The sequence below is a fragment of the Equus caballus genome, chromosome 6 (genome assembly GCF_041296265.1).
Source record: "Equus caballus isolate H_3958 breed thoroughbred chromosome 6, TB-T2T, whole genome shotgun sequence".
Taxonomy (NCBI): Eukaryota; Metazoa; Chordata; class Mammalia; order Perissodactyla; family Equidae; genus Equus; species Equus caballus.
In genome coordinates this window covers 52,884,643-52,900,480 of record NC_091689.1, presented here as the reverse complement: position 1 = coordinate 52,900,480, position 15,838 = coordinate 52,884,643, and positions in this window count along the sequence as shown.

The following is a 15,838-nucleotide window of genomic DNA, read 5'->3' as shown; positions in this document are numbered from 1 at the left end:
TGAGCAGGTGTATCCTAATATGAAAACAGCTCCAGTCCATTGTTATTTTAACCTCTGTCTCTAGTTTCATACTAACACCCTTGTTTTCTTCTGGCTTCATCAGGAACTTGCCAGAACAAATTTTCCTAAAGTGGCTGACTGAGTTAAGGCTACAACTTAGCATTTTTCTCAGCTTCAATTTGCCAGAAAAAAAAAAAATGGAGACAAAGCATTTAGAAATATTTCCTTTCTGGTAGATCCAAGTTGGTTTTATGCACTGCTGCCCTAGCACGATATTTCCTCCATTCCAGCAATCCTAGTATTTTTAAGCCCCTGAATGACTTTTTAATTTCAGATATTATATGTATGTTTTTACTTCCAGCTTTTCCATTTGCTTCTTTTTAAAAATTTCATCCCTTTGCTGAAATTCCCAAACTGTTTACTCTTGCTGTCCAAATTTTCTGTAATATCTTTCAATATGTTTATCCATATCTGACAATTCCAGCATCTGGGCCATCTCTGGGTCTGTTTCTACTGACTATTTCCTCTTTTGACCTCTTTTGTCACATTTTCTTGCTTCTTTCCATGTCATAAATTTTGATTGCATGCTGGACTTTGTGTGCAGTAGATGAAAATAAATGATATTTATCCCCAGAAAAAGGTACCTTCCTTTTTTGTCACACCACTGGAGTGGGGGCTGAGTCAGTCTACTCTGTAGCTGACCTGGGTCTAGGCTTTGTTGTAGTTTTCGTTAGGTTCAATTCACCATCATCTTCAGGATAACAGCAGGAGCAAGACCTTCCTTTCAGAAGTGCTTGGGATCTGAACACTGGTAGAGTCCTGCTCTCCTTGTATTTTATAGTTCGTTACCAGTTTTTTGCATGTTTGGGAGTATGTTCTGCTTTTTATTCCTTTGACTTTTAGTTCCTCAGGAGATCTCTCTCCACTTGGCTTCCCCGTCCTTGGCAGTGCACTCAGCAAAGACTCAGAGTATTTTGCAGGGATTCCTCTCAGCTCTCTTGTACTTCCCCCAGCCTTTGGAAGTCCACTGAGGTAGAGTTGGTAAAGGCTCAGGTGTGTCAGAGGTAGTTCTTTCTGCTCTCCTGCTGTCCTAGCCTTTGGAAGACTCCACCTTGCAATCAGTAAAGGCCTGGAGAACTTGGGAGGAATTTCTCCCAGCTCTCCAGCCCCACCTTCAACCTTAGGAGGGTCACTGCCCTCAGAACACTTGGCGAAGTCTGAGTGTGCCTTGGATATGTTCTCTCAGCTCTCCAGCTCTGCTGTCAGCCTTTAGCAGGCTGCTGCCTGGCACTTGGAAAAGGCTCCGTGCATCTTGCTGGGGTAGGAGGTGGGACTGGTGTGTGGATCTCTCTAGGCCTCTTGCCGTACCTCTAACTTTTTGCCTGCTGTCCCCATGCACTCACTGAAGGCCTGTGGAGAAGAGATGGTTAGGTGCCAACTTGGTCTGTGGCTAGAGCTCATTGGTCTTCTCATCTCTCACGGTAGCCCACACATAGCTAAAAATTTATGACAAGTTTGACTGGTTTCTCCTTATCTCTGTCTACAGCAGATTCCTCCTCTTTACTCTGCCAGGGATGAAGGCAGCCATGGTCTCTTCTCTCCTAGGCAGTGTTTATCACTTTCTGGAATTTCCTTTGTTTAGATTTCTTTGTGTCCTCAGCTCTCTGATGAGTTTTAAAACGATGATTAGTAGCTCCTCTAGTTGTCCTCAATATTAGTGGAGGATGATGACCTCTTGTGACTTTCTATGTTATAAATGGAAGCATAATACCTGGGAATATTTTAAAATACGGAACTACCATAGCCTGCCCCTTGCCCATACTTTTACCATTTTTAGTGTTTTGTAATAGAAGTTTTGTTTTAACAAAAAATTCCAAATGACTGATATTAGATCAGGGAATGGCACACAGAAGCTGAAATTCCAGCCTTTGGAGGGGTCCATTGTCTCTGCCTATGAAGATGGAGAGTCCACTAAACTCATCTTTGTCCTGGCCTCCGTGGCATGCTCAACAATACAATATTCCTGCTGTTCACCTTCTCAGTGGCCTCCATGTGAGTATCTCCATAGGCCTTCCAGGATCCATGGATTGGCCTACTCTATCTGAAGGCTGTGTCATTGACTCATTAAATCATTTTGAAAGCAGCCATTAGACCTCAAAACTTTCATGGAAGGAGGAGAAGAAAAATGGTATATTCTCTTTTGTGAAGCATCATATTTGCTTTCCTCATGTATGCTGGCACCTCTTCCTTTTTTCTTCGGTTTTCTTTTTTTTTTTTTTTTTTTTACTGGGCAGAGAGACAACTCTTGGAAACTCTTTCCAGTCAAGCCACAGACACCTTCTGAGAGAGGTGGTCATATACCATGTCTGCCTTCCCACCCTCACCCTTGGCAATGTAAAAGACACTGAGAGTTATTAGCTTGCAAGGCCATGTTTAATTACATTATGCTCTGATTCAGTAACAAAACTGCTTGAATAAGGTTGAAGACAGAATAATAGACTATCAGTTAGGATTAGTCTTGGCTGTGTGTGACAAAATCCCAGAGTAACAGTGGTTTAAAGACGATAGCAGTTTATCTCTCTTTCAGACATAAAAGTCTTAGTCCAGGACACTCCTTGATGTCAGGGACCCAGAATCTCTCTACTTTACTGCTCAGCCATGTGTGACTTTGGGCTCAAGGTCTAAGAGGGTGACATTTGCATTCTAGAAAAAAGAATAGAGGAAAAATAAAGAAACTGGGCAAAGCGTGCAGGTATGCTATCTCTTAAAGAAGACCTCTCAGAGGCTGTCCAATGCACTCCTACTCATTCCATTAACAAGAACTTTTCCCCAAGGTGACGCCTAGCTGCATGAGAGGCTGAGAAACATAGCCTTTATTGTAGGAAACTATTTGTCCAGCTAAAAATCAGGGGTTCTACTGCCATAGATGAAGAGGAGAATGTATTTTGGGGGTCAACTAGAAGTCTTGGTCACCAGTCAACTTTCTGGAAAATAACATTCTAGAGTTCCTGTTTAGTTCTGGATCTTGGAACCATTTTCCGGGGGGAGAGCACTGAATATGCCAATAACCTCCATTCCAATAACTGCCCCCCTTTATTGTTAGTTGTGTGGTTCTACAGAACCAGAGCAGTGTTATGTTCAGCGAAGAGCATCCAAGGTAATGAAGGAGCTAAAAAAACATGTCACACGTGGAACAGCTGAAGAAACTGAGGATCTTTAGCTTAGACAAAAGAAGGGCTGGCGATGACACGATGTTTTCACATATTTGAAGGGCTGTCTTGTCAAAGATCTGGATGAACCAGAAGGGCAGAATCCAGCCAGTGGGCAGAAGTTATAGACAGAGTAATATGGGTTCAATATACAGAGGGAAATTCTAGTAATAAGAGTTATCTCGGAAGGGAGTAAGAATACGTTTACTTCTATATTCTTATCACAGGAGATCTGTGCTCACACAGGGTCTAAACTAGAAGACTTATGGTCTCTCCTGGTTCATCTCTAAGAATGTGCTTCAGATGGTGCTGCAGTGGGAAGAGTGAAGAGATTTGCCTTGGAGGGCAAAGTGAATTCCAAACTTGGGGGACCTTCTAAAACGGAATTTCTAAAGTTCCACAATAGGTCACCGTAACTACACGAGTTTGTGTTAATCTCTTGCCCTGACAGAGGAGGTTGGTTGAACATATGTGAATTCAATGACTTGAGAACTTGAAGACTTGAAATAGTCAGTTTGGGAGAAGTAAAGACCCTCTAAAATCTGTAAATTTTCTGAAGTTTCTGAAAATTCTGAAAAGTTTTCCCACTGAGGACTTTTTTAAAAAACAACTCCCTTTTGCCCAAGAAAACAACCAGGAAAGAAATCATAAAAACTCTTTTTTCAGTTCTCCCAATGTCTAAATATATCAATATACAAAACATGGTAATTTTATGAGTGAAACAAGTTATACATAATGCATTTTTATGTTTCTAAACGAACAGCATGACTTTATATCTGTAAAGGGCACTAAAAATAAGCTTTGCATGTATTTCAATCCCTTGCCCCCAAATTTTCTTTGAAGAAAAAATTTTTTTTGTTCTTCCATGGCTTAACATTTTTGAAAAATCCATGTATCTGGTCTGTTCCTTTGTTCTTGCTGCCTTGTAGCTTGTATTCTATTCCTGTAAATTTTATGGGTATGAAGTTAACTATTCTTTTAGCCTAACTGATATATAAGGTTTAATTCTCTATAATCCCTTATATTTACCTGCTAGAGTGTCTAGAGAGCTAAGGACTGGGGATGAGTGTTTGGTCAATGGTTTCAGCCAAGGTGGGCTGCTTCATTTCTTCCTTCATTTACTTTCTACAGGGGTCTGCCAGGCACACTGAAATGCAGCAATTTTATCCAAAGGACTCAACAGCCACCTAGCTGGAGAGTAATTTGTCTTCATGACATCCCCAAGAGGCATTCAGGCAAAAAGGCTGTTACCACTGTGGGGGCGTTGGCAAGAGGATCAACTTGGAGTCTGGACAGTGTGCTTGGGTGCCAAGAGTCTTGGGTTCTGCCACCAACTCTGTAGGACCATGAGCGGGCCACTTACCCTATGTGAGGTTTCCATTTGCTCACTGAGGTGAGGGTATTGGACAAAACCTCCATGGTCCTGATGGCTCTAACATTCTACGAATCTGTTATCCTGATCCTACACTCCAAAGTAAGAAGATCAGAGGGTTGATCTAAGGTTATTAAATGGACTAATGGGAGAGTTGAGCTTTATTATTCCTGAATGGTACTGCAGTTTTTTGGATAAACATGTTTATCCTCATAAACGTGCTGGACAATCTTGGTTTACCATGAGAAGGACTGAAAATAAATCTGGGGAAAAGAGGGATTGAGGAAAGAGAATAAGTTCTTCTGGTGCCAAAATGACTCTGTGCCAAAGCAGTAATAATTTCAATACCTACTTAGACTGTGTCACCTTGATATCTCTTGGGGAGTAGAGTTGGAGAAGGAACGGTCCCTCAGTTTCTGGTGCTGTTTTGTTGGCGTCTTTCCTTCAAAAGCCTTCCCTTGAATGCCTGGCTTAGTTTGTAATTAGCCAGCTTGATACTGGCTTTGAGCTATTCCTGACCAATGTGATAATGACGGGGCTACTCTTCCCGGCTATGGTGATGGAGACGGGCTGAGGAGCTGGGTGACATTTCTGTCCTAGTGGCACAAGACTCCATGGAGCTCCTTTGCCCTTCCAGAAATGACTCTGAGGGCAGGATTGCCAAGAGGCTGCCGGGGAATCTGGCCTTGTTTTGTTCCCAGACTGGTAGGCAGACCCAAGAGGCTGAGATAAACATCTGAATTTACGAGTGCTTAATGCTGATTCAAAACTTAACCTGCGTTCTGGAACTAACCTGCCTCTATAAACTTTTGAGTGGATTGCAGTCAATATGTAAAATGTATGTACGTGCTCTTTCAAAAATGACTAATCTCCACCCAACCACACAATTTCCTTTCTTGCTGCCCACATTCTAACACCACCAGGGTGGTTCTATTTATTGTCAATAACAGTACTTCTTAGACTTCTTAGATCTGAAAATGAAAATAAATGCCTTAGTTTGTATATGAAGTGACGTGGGTAATTATGCATGCAGAAAGTAATTCTGAAAAATTGGAAATAACCTAAACTTCCATCACTGGAGCATTGGTTAAATAATTTATGGTAATTCATAAATGAAATACAAGGCAGCATTTAAAATGATTATACATATTCATATATATCTTTGTTGACAAGGAAAACTAGGCTGATATATGAAACAAGTAGGTTAAAACTATATATAATAGATTATCCTATTTTTGCAAAAAAAATATATATGCATATACTATAAGTATTGAAAAAAGTCTGTAAGAGAGGACTCACCTAGGCATCTGCAGTTGTGGGATGAGAAGAAGAATTTCTGGCGTCTAAGTGGCCTGGACCTAGAGCCTTAATATTTTCATGACGTTGGCTAGGTATTGTCACCTTGATCCCTGATTCTCTGTAGTCACCCATGTATAAAATATTTGAATGGTGGCCAACTATGGGTGATGGGATTATGGATGATTGTGTTTTCTGCTCACCAGATTGATTTTTTTTCCTCAATGAACATTTATTGCCTTTGTGATAAAATAGTAAAAATAAGAAAAAGGGATTCAGGAGAATGTGCTTTGCTTGGGGTGTTTTGCTTGAAATTAACTCAAACTTCATTTCTAGTTCCAATTGCTGAATCTCCTCCCTCCCCTTACTCGCTTTTTGGCTCTAGGTTCTTTACATTCCGTTATTTTGCATAATCACGTCCCTTTCCCAGTAATGGAGATGTCTTGACACCTGGCAGGATGGGCAGAACCTTCCAAAAGAAAAGTTGTTCCTTCTCTGTTTGGATGGGTAATTCTGACGTCTTGGCAATTTGGCTCCCCTGTAGGCGTGAAAACATTGTCTGGGAAGCCAGAAGAGAAAACCAGAAGTAGCCAGAGGAGGAAGAATTCATTGATATGTGGAGATTTAATCATCACTGTGGAAAACTGAATTACTGTTCTCAATTCTTCACAGCGTTCAAAGAGAATTATTCATCAACACCCTCGCCACGGCCTCATGGTGGGTGGAGTATACTTCCTGCCCCTTAACTTTGGGTTTGGCCAAAGAGAATATTAGTGGATGGGACATGACAGAGGCTTGAAAAGAGCCTGTGCATCCAGGCTGCTCTTATTGCACTTCAGTGGTCTACCATGAGAAGAACTTCCTCCGGGCAGCTGTTGCTCCTTCAGCCTGGGCCCCAGAGTAAACACACATGCCAACAGCCCAGTCTACAGTCTGGAGCCAAGTATAGCTGAGCTGCAGCCTGAAACAGAGCTCCCCAGCCTAGCCCAGACTAAACCAGCCAAACCACAATCCATCTTGCAGACTCGTGAGTATGAGACTAAATCCTTGTTGTTTTAAGCCACTGAGTTTTGGGGTGGCTTATTAGGTAGCCTTATTGAGGCGATAGCTGACTGATACACCGGTCCAAGTCTGCGAAACAGACCCTCCTGACTCTCTGATGTCCCAAAAGGGATTTCTGGCTGCTTTTGCATAATAGGTATGCAAAAACTATCCGGAGATGTTACGAAGATAACCTGGAAAGGAAAAGAATATGGTCACCCTGACTTTCCCTTCTTGCTAACCAGTTGCCACTAATTTTTCATCCAAGGCAAATGTAGCTTTCCCTACCTGATTATATATGCGTTCCAGCATCATTTGAGTTCTTTAAATTAAGGATTACATTGCTAACATTCTAGCTCTAGGTCCACAGTAATTCAGTTTACTGTCAAAGCCTGACCACTGAGTGAGTCGTTACGAACAACTTACAAGCCAGGAAGCCCACACTATACCGTGGACTCTGGATTTTCTGTCAACCCTATTGTTTTTCATAGGACCTCTTTCCTCCCATTTTTGCTTTGCTCTCAGCCTGCTGGACGAGTCAGAGGTCACAGTAAAGAATGGTAGCGGAAATCTCACAGACGTGGCAGGGATAATGAATGTATTTTGCTTTCTGTCCAAGAACTTTGCAATTTGGGGGGTTTCCTTGAAGCCAGGATTGTGTTTAGATTCCCAAGTGCAAGCATTATCTAGATTCACCTTCTCCTTCTGTGCTTGGCAAGAAATGTAGAACTCTCTTGGATGCTTGCCTCATGTGCAATTGTTAATGCTCATTAGACGGCTGCGACACAGTCCTGGGGTGGCGCTCTCGAGGAACACAGACTCAGGCACATTAGCGCATAGAGTTCATCTGACAGCTTCCTGTAACAATAAGGAAAAGAGGTCCAGTCAAGGCCTCAACACAAAGCACAGCCAATAAGCAGTAGGCTGGAGCTAGAAGCCAGAGCACCAAGACCTCCTCCCACCAGCTTTTGATGGTACCCATAGATTTTTGCCTTTCCTATCTTTTCTATGCAGGATACTCACTGAAAGTGAATTTACTCATGGGGCTGATTTTTTAAATCAATGAACTTAAAAAATTATAAAAGTAATAAATTCTCAGTTTATAGTCTGAAAAATATAGAAATGTGCTAACAAGAAAACTAAATCACCTGCGATCCCACAAGGCGGACACAAGCACTGCTGGTGTGGTTTTGTATTATCTGATCTCACAAACAATTTGGTGTTTGGCACACAGGTCATTTAAGAATTTTGTAGAAATCATTTTTCTTTGCCATTTCAGATCTCTGAAAACACTCAATTTTAATTACTGAAAAATAATCCATCACAATCTATTTAACTTTTCTCCTATTGGTGAGTATTCATTTTTCCTCCAATTTTTTGCTATCGTAAGTAATGCTGTGATGGGAATTCTTTCCTAGAAGGGGGATGGGAGTTACTTTTCAAAGTCTTCACATTGTGTAGTGAGATGGGCATATCAATATGCTCCTGTTCGTAGGTAAGTTTATATTACATTTTTGATAAGCATTATGAGGATCATTGAACAGTTTCACATCTTTTGACTATAAAATTATTTATATTCTGAGAAAATAATTTGAAATATGACCAAAAATCTATGCTCAAAATTTCCTTTGCAACGTTTTGTTTTTAATAATAGTAGAAGATTGAAAAGATAAATTCCCCGTATTAGGGAATTAGTTAAATTAAATGATGGTTTATTCTTCTGATTCAAAGTGATACTTAAGAGGGCTTTAAATAATGGAAATGTTGATTGTAAATGTGAAATAAGGATCCACAATTGTATGTATGAGCTTGACTCTGCGAAACAACAGGCGCAGGAGAGAACTCCTACCAAATATCAGTGCAAGATGGAGCGATCTTTTCCCTCTCTCTGCACTCTTCATACTATCTTAAATACATTACTTCTACAATCAGGAAAAAGAGTGTGGTGTTGTTCTTCATACTCACACATTAGAGATGAGGTCACTTCCAGGGAGGGAAGGTGTGACTGGTCTGTGTGGGTTCCATTTCCTTCCTAACGAGAACCATTCAGAGCATGGCAAACTCATTGCCCAGTGAGCTCACTCCTTTAACGTAGATAAGTGCCTTATTTTGCTTGGCTTAACATACTCTGACCTCCAGTTTCATTTTCCAGAGTATATTTTTCCCTAATTCAATTTTTCTAGCTTTCAGACATTTTGATCCTTTTTCCAGAAAAAATAAAAGCCCATCTGTTGGGTCTAACCACCAATTTTTTCTCTCACTTTTGTTTTTGTTTCAAATCTCAGGTAAAGTCATTTTTCGTATGTCAACTTTTTTGAGATAGAATTCACATACCATACAATTCACCCAATTAAAATGTACAATTCAATGGTTTTTAGTGTATTCACAGAGCTGTGTGGCCATCGTGACAATCAATTTTAGAACATTTTCATCGCCCCAAAAAGACACTGTATACCCCTTAGCAGTCATTCCCCATTTTCTCCCATGAACTCATTCCACTCCACCTCATCCTAGGGGACCCACTACATCTACTTTCCATCATAGATTTGCCTACTCTGAACATTCCATATAAATTAAATCATACAATATGTAACTTCTGTGACTGGTTTCTTTGACTCAGCGTGTTTTCAAGGTCCATTCATGTTGTAGTATGTGTCAGTACTTCATTCCTATTGGCGTCCTCCAAAAATGCCAAAGAATATTTCATTGTGTAGATTTACTATATTTTGTTTATCTATTCATCAGTTAACAGACATTTGGACTGTTTCTACTTTTTGGCTATTATTATAAATAATGCTGCTGTGAACGTCATGTACAAGTTTTTGTGTGGACATATGTTTTCATTTCTTTTGGGTATACACCTAGGGGTGAAATTGCTGGTTCATATGATAATGCTGTTTAAACTTTTGGGAGACTGCTGGTCTGTTTTCCAAAGTAGTGTACCATTTTATATTCACAACCAGCAATGTATGAAAGTTCTGATTCTCGAGGTTGTTGCTAACACTTGTTATTATCTGTCTTTCTGATAGCCATCCTAGTGAGTGTGAAACAGTATCTTGTTTTGATTTGCATTTTCCTGAGGGTTAATGATAATGAACATTTTTTAATGTGCTTATTAGACATTTTTATGTCTTCTTCGGAGAAGTGTCTATTCAGATCCTTTGCCTATGTTTTAACTGGGCTATCTGCCTTTTTATTATTCAGTTGTAAGAGTTCTTTATATGTTCTAGATACAAATCCCTTTCAGGTATACGATTTGCAAAGATTCTCTCTCATTTTGTGGGTTGTCTTTTCACTTTCTTGTTGGTGTCCATTGCACAAAAATTTTTAAGTTTGATGAAATCCAATGTATCTATTTTTTCCTTTTGTTAGTTGTGCTTTTGGTACTATTTCTAAGAAGAAGGCTTTTTCAAATCGTCAAAGTCATGACGATTTACTCCTATGTGTTCTTCTGAAAGTTTTACAGTTTTGTTCTTACATTTAGGTCTTTAACCTATTTTGAATTAATTTTTGTGGATGGTGTGAGGAAGGGGTTGTGATGGACTGAATTGTGTCCCAGCAAAATTCATATGTTGAAGGCCTGACCCCCAATCTGGAGACAGGGTCTTCAGGAGATAATTATGGTTAAATGAACTCATAAGGGTGGGGCTCTAGTCCAATAGGACTGCGGCCTTATAAGAAGAGGAAGAAAGAGAGATCTCTCTCTCCCCATCAGGTGAAGACACAGTAAGAAGGCAGCCTTCTGCAAGCCAGAAGAGAGCACTCACCAGAATCCAGCCATACTGGCACCCTGATGTCAGACTACTAGCCTCCAGAAGAGAAAATAAATTTCTGTTGCTTGAGCCACCCAGTCTATGGTATTTTGTTGACTAATGGTGGCCTGAGTTGACTAATACAGGGGTCCAGCTTCATTCTTTTGCACACGGATATCCAATTGTCCCAGTACCATTTAGTGAAAGGGCTGTTCTTTCCACATTGAATTGTCTTGGTTCCAGTTACTCTTAAACTAGCTCAGGACTGAGAATAAATCCTATCCAAGTTGTCTGTAAGCAGAGGAGAAACAGTGAAATAAATAAGTCCATTCCTCTCCTCCATTCATAAGTAGATCAGAACATTCTAGAATTTTGATCTGAAGCTTTGTTGCTGCTAAGCATGAACTTTTGAATCTCCCTTTCTTTGCCAGCATTTGATGGAACCTCAGGAACTTTGCATCTGTTTCTGTTGGCAAGGTAATCAAGCGACGTCAGGCACATAATACTTCAGCACCTTACGAGAGGCTGTTCCAGTGTGCTGGAGCTCAGCTGGTGCTGCTGTGAGGGGGGAAAAGCGGAAGGAGGATTGAAGAAGTCTATGTGTATAAGTGAATACACATTTAGTAACAATTTTAGTTATAAACCTATAGATTTTATGGAAATCTAAATCCCAACCAAAGAAAGAGAAGCTTTGTCTATCCAGTTCTTTTTCCTCATAGCCCATGGCCAAGTCTAATTCCTGCTCCAAACCAACATTGAAAGAGAAAAAAAAGCAACGACAACAAAAAACCCTTTTGCTCCTTGAAGCACACAATGGCTTCATTGATTTGAGAACAAGTCAGTTCAATTGCTTGCTTTACCTTGCCGCTGGGAAAAAAACAAAAACCTCCTATAAAAACATGGCTTGTGGGTAAAGGTGGGATTACTCTAAAAAGCTTTTCTTTGTTTCCGTGGACACCCTACTCTACAGAGCTTGAGTTGTGTAGCAAGCAGGACACGGCTAAAAGTCAGGCCTCGCCGATTGTTCCTGGCTAAGCCACTGATCCAGCTTGTGGCTCAGGCAGACCCACAGGTCTTCTCAGGTTACCCACAGGATAAATGGAGACGAGCACGGAGATTCCTCCTTGAGGCCACACTCTTGGATTTCTACCTCCAGCTTTCAAGGATACCACAGTGAGCCCCCTGGAGACACAGAGAGAAAGAGTCTCCCTCCACCCCATTCTCCACTCTTTGGATTGGACGGAGGACTGAAAACTGGAACCAGCGTGGCTGACACTTCTCTGCATGCCTCAGTTAGCAATGTGGCCAGGTGTCCCCAATCAGAGGGCTAATTCTAGGGTGCATTTTCTGTTGGCATGTTCAAAGCTGAGATAAAGTTTGTAGAGATCCTTTTTTCCAGGGCATGGAATGCCAAGGGCATGGTTCAGATTTTCAGATCCTACATGTATTGACATCTGCAAGAAGTAATGCAAAGAAAGTGACCGAGGCAGCCCTGATGGAATCTGTCCCCTCTTCTTGGTGGTGGGAAATCCTGGGTAAAGCTGCACTTGCTCAGCTCCTTCCCTGCCTTGTCAACACTGCATTTCTGGAAGCTGACGTGGCTTTGGGTCACAGCTTGCTACAAGGATCACCTTTTGTAGGACTTAATAGACCTGGGTGGTGGTGGTGGTTGTTTTTGTTCCCCTTCTTTATGAAATCATGCATAACTGGATGTTAAACTCAATTCTTCTTGTTGCTTAGGAGATGGGCAGAGTCCCTAAAGTCTGAGAATATTACAATAGGTGCTAAGTAACACCACGTTATAGAAGAATATGAAGCTGGATCACTATTCAAGACATACTAAGAAATGGTAAAACCAGATCTGCTAGCACTAATAGTCACCCACCTGCAACCTTTAAAAAGAGTTGAAATGAGGAGTCAGTGGTGAGGATTCTTCGGAAGCAGGTGTTGGAGTGCTGTGCCCACTCCCGCCACAGGGGAGAGGAATGAGGGGACTTCCCTCTCACTCTAAGCCAAGTGAGAGGGACTTCCAGGTAGCTTCCATTTATTCTCCGCAGTGGGAGGAGTGTAAGGACTGGTATGGAAAGTGATAGTCAGGGCTGAGGCAGGAGAGAAAGAAAGAAAGAGAAAGGGAGACTGAGCTGCGTTGGTGCGAGTTGCACTTTCTCAGACAATGATGAGGAAAGGGGTCCATTTCCACGGACACCAGATGTGAGCCATGTGGGAGGTGAGCCAGCCTGGAGCCTTCTTGAGAAGACTTTGTGCATGAGGATTCCCCGGAGAGACAAAATGACCAGTAGAGTGGACTTCTGGGAGCCTGCAGGTCTAGGGGAAGTTGAAACGTGGTCATCCGTGTTAAGTAGGGTGAATATTTAACTTACCACCCAAATGGGGACACTTTTGTGAAAAGAAGGGGATGCTATTAACAAATATGCTGGGGCAACAGGCTTAACCTGGAACTCTCCCTGCAAACAGGACATATGGTCACTCTGGTGTTAAGGTAGCTGAGTTGGAAGTTTTCATAACCACCTGCAAGTGTCTCCCACAAAAAGGTCAGCTTTGCGTATGTGCCGGGCCCCGTGGGCACCAGCACCAGGTCATCTGAGTCCCAGCCGTGTGAGACAGATGCTCTTTTCCTCTAAGCCCCACCTTCCCTGAGTCTGACCCGAAGGGGTCAGAAGCAGCAGCCGGTGAGTGTGGGAGGGTCCAGCAGGGGAGATGGGGAGCAAGATGGCCGTGCAACCCTTTCTGCCTGCAGGCAAACCGTCAGAGTCACTGCCTTGCCAGCAGAGGAGAGACTCTAATTTAGATGAAAGTTCAGAATTTTGATTGTTACCATGGCCTAGATAGTTAAAATACTGAAATGATGCTGTTTTTGTGGCTGAAAGTGACCCATGTGCCTAGGAATAGCCAGAAAAGCTACTCGACCTGTCGAAGTCTCAACTGGCGCCAGAGAAAGAACTTGTTTATGGAGTGGATTTGATGGGACAGCGGGAGAAAGAATAAAGTTGCTCAATGATTGCAACCTATTGAATCTATTTCATTCATTGAAACATAACTAAAGGAGGACATGAGAACCTCATCTATATTGGGCTCAAGCCACTATGACACAAATCTAGTGTGAGGCTTTGAGAAGCTCCCCTAGATGCTGTGTATAACCATGCCCCCCATGCCTCGAAATGTAGTGGGAGTATTGACTCCCATGGGACTGGCCTGGTGCATAGTGGTTGAGTTCATGTGCTTTGTTTTGGCAGCCCAGGGTTCGCAGGTTCAGATCCTGGGCATGGACCTAGCACCACTTGTCAAGCCATGCTGTGGTGATGTCCCACATAAAATGGAGGAGGATTGGCAGAGATGCTAGCTCAGCGACAATCTTCCTCAAGCAAAAAGACAAAGATTGGCAACAGATGTTAGCTCAGGGCCAATCTTCCTCACCAAAAGAAACAAAACAAAGCAAAACTGATCAACTCCCATTGAATTCAATGCAGGAGATGTGTATCTAGGGCCAGCACATGCCCAGCACCTGAGACGCATCCATGAATATGAACCAGCGTAATGATTTACTGAGAAGCTATTGTATGCCAGAGGCATACGTAATCTCCCTTAATACTTAAAAACAACCCAATAAGGTTCAAGGTCCAAGGTCCCCTTCTTCTCGGAGAGTTAGGATTCCAACCCAGGTTTCTTTCTACTATGTCTTGTTGCCATTTCAGGAGTTGCTAAAATTCTTCTTAAAGAACAGAGAAGAAGATACACTTTACTAGCGTGACAGTCAAGAGTAGGGCCCTTGGCACAATAGCCAAGATGTGGAAGCAACCTAAGTGTCCATCAACTGATGATTGGATAAAGAAGATATGGTATATATATATATATATACACAATGGAATACAACCCAGCCATACAAAAGGATAAAATTGTCCCATTCACAACAACATGGATGGACCTTGAGGGTATTATGTTAAGCAAAATAAGCCAGACAGAGAAAGACAATCTCTGTATGACTCCACTCATATGTGGAAGATAAACAAATCGTGGACAAAGAGAACAGATTAGTGGTTACCAGGGGAAAGGGGGGGTTGAGGGTGGACACAAAGGGTGAAGTGGTGCACATGTAATATGACTGACAAATAATAATGTAAAACTGAAATTTCACAAGGTAAACTATCATAACCTCAATAAAAAAATAAAAATAAAAAATCAAGACTAGCTTATTGCAATACTAATTTTATTGCAATGAAGTCCTTAGTGAAGTATCACCATTATCAGCTTTTGTAATTTGTTCCTATTGATAACACAATGGTTTAAAATAAAAGTGTATACCTTCCAAAATGTATTTGAAAGCATGACAATCATTACTCTTCGGTTAACTAATTTTTACAATTTATCTAATAAACACCCCTTCTTTCATCATTTGACAAATATTTATTAAGTACCTACCATGTCCTGTTTTGGGTATGAGTCTATGGTTGTCATATTACAGTGAACAGGAAAGACAGGGACCTTAGGATCCAGGGAGGGAAGGTCAGTGACAAACATGCAGGCAATACACAAGGCAGTTCCATATAGGGTAAGTCTTTTTGACGGAGTGACCAGGGAAGACCTCTCTGTGGAGGTGATTTGTGAACCAAGACCTAAAGAACAGGAAGGCAGCCATAGAAAGATCTGGTGATTTTTTTGGGACCAAAATATTCCAAGCTCTACACTAAGCCCTAGAAATACATTGATGAAAATGAGACAGTCCTTAAAGAACTCACAGTGAATACCTTTTGCTTATTTTTGGGGGGGCGAAATCGTTTGGAATTCATTGTAGTCACAAGGTCTCATTAGTGAAATTAACGTATTAAAAATATTTCAAAAAAAAAAGAGTAGGGACCTTGGAAACAGATGGCGTGCGTTCAAATCCTGCCTTGGAGCCTTACAAACTGTGTGACCTTGAGAAGGATAGTCAACCTTTCTGTGCCCCATAAAGGGGTGTAATGATAACGGCATCTATTTTGTAGGGTTGTTGTGAGGTTTCAATTAGTTGATATATGCAAAAATCTTAAGAAAATTCTAGTACATGTTTAAAATGTTGACTGTTTCATTTATATGCTTTGACGATCTCATTTCCTAGTTGCTTGTTGCACAGAACTCTCTACGGCCCATGGGTTCAGTAAACACTGCATCCT